This window comes from Penaeus monodon, chromosome 20 (genome assembly GCF_015228065.2).
Source record: "Penaeus monodon isolate SGIC_2016 chromosome 20, NSTDA_Pmon_1, whole genome shotgun sequence".
NCBI lineage: Eukaryota > Metazoa > Arthropoda > Malacostraca > Decapoda > Penaeidae > Penaeus > Penaeus monodon.
In genome coordinates, this window is record NC_051405.1 from 44,804,513 (window position 1) to 44,805,805 (window position 1,293).

At 36.3% G+C, this 1,293-nt stretch overlaps 1 protein-coding gene across 1 annotated transcript in view; it reads right to left on the reverse strand.

Moving 5' to 3' along the window:
• Positions 1 to 1,293, reverse strand: part of LOC119585868 (serine/threonine-protein kinase OSR1-like) — a gene marked incomplete in the record, with an annotated part of 62,819 nt that overhangs the window by 17,577 nt on the left and 43,949 nt on the right.

Below are 1,293 nucleotides of genomic sequence, written 5' to 3' on the forward strand. Positions count from 1 at the left end.
TCTAATTCTAGCTTGATCTCTTGGCAAGCTTTACAACAATCTTATCAGCATGACTTGGGAATTCCTTGGCACCCAAAGTCCCATTTCCCCTCGTGGCTTCCTGCATCCTGAGCTGATAGTAATATCTGCTATGATCATGTACTACCTATCAAAACCTGCTTAGCTTTTTTTCCAGTGTCCTTTTCATGATCAAAGAGACCAGGACTGTCTACTGATATATGTGGCAGTATTAGGCAAGTTTCCTCTATCCATACCCATATCACCCTCATACAGTCTTTCTTCATATCAATGGAATGTAGCAAGTGTGAATCGGCAATGCTGGTATTATATTACCTATCTCATCCAGGCAAAATTGTTTTAGTTGATTTACGTGTATTTTATTTACAAATTACGGTAATTCTTGCTTATGGGATGCCTGTGACAATTTTCTGAACTTTGATACTTATAACACACTATACATTTAATACATAACATGATGTATAAATTCTCTAATGTATAAAATGAAGCTCTTACAGTGCCAGGAGCCAAAATTTGTTTTAGTGAAATGAAAAATCTGCAGTCCTTGGGGTTGAACAATTTTTTTAAGGGTGAGAATTATATTGCTTCAAATCAGAAAAATGATACATTCAAAGTAATGTTTCTGTATGTAAGTTTGACTATTATGACATGCATAGCCTACTTCTGAATGTATAGAATAAAATACCTTTCTAATTCCTTGCAGATAAATTACACATTTCCTTCAATTTCATTAGGAAACTCTTCAGAGATAGCTTCTAACATATAATTATCTGCTATTCACAATACTGCTGTCAGCACTGATCAGTATTGCAAACAAAAAAAGTCAGAGATTCCTACATCCTTTTCTCACTAACCTGATCCGCCTTTTCAGATTTACAATACATGCGACAAGGGTTCTATATGATTTTTCCATTTGAAGCAAAAAAGCTTGACAAGCTGACAGGTTGCTGGTGATAATTATTTGAAATACAGTGACGTTATTTGGACAAAATGTGCACACAATAATAGCTAACTTGTCAAGAACACCTTGGCTGGGGGGAGGGGGACAGAGATTCAGTACTGGAAGATAACTAGTACTGACACATAGAGGCAGGTCTAATCCCTTCTGATTCAACCGTAGCTGCAATTGCCGAACAGATCTAAACTTCGACTAAGGTTATTGACTGACCCATTACAGGTTTTTATCCATCACTACTCTGTGTGCCAAGATTTGTTCCTGGTGGCAAATTTCAAATCACATTTTATATACTGCTGTAACAAGACAAACATGGTTAT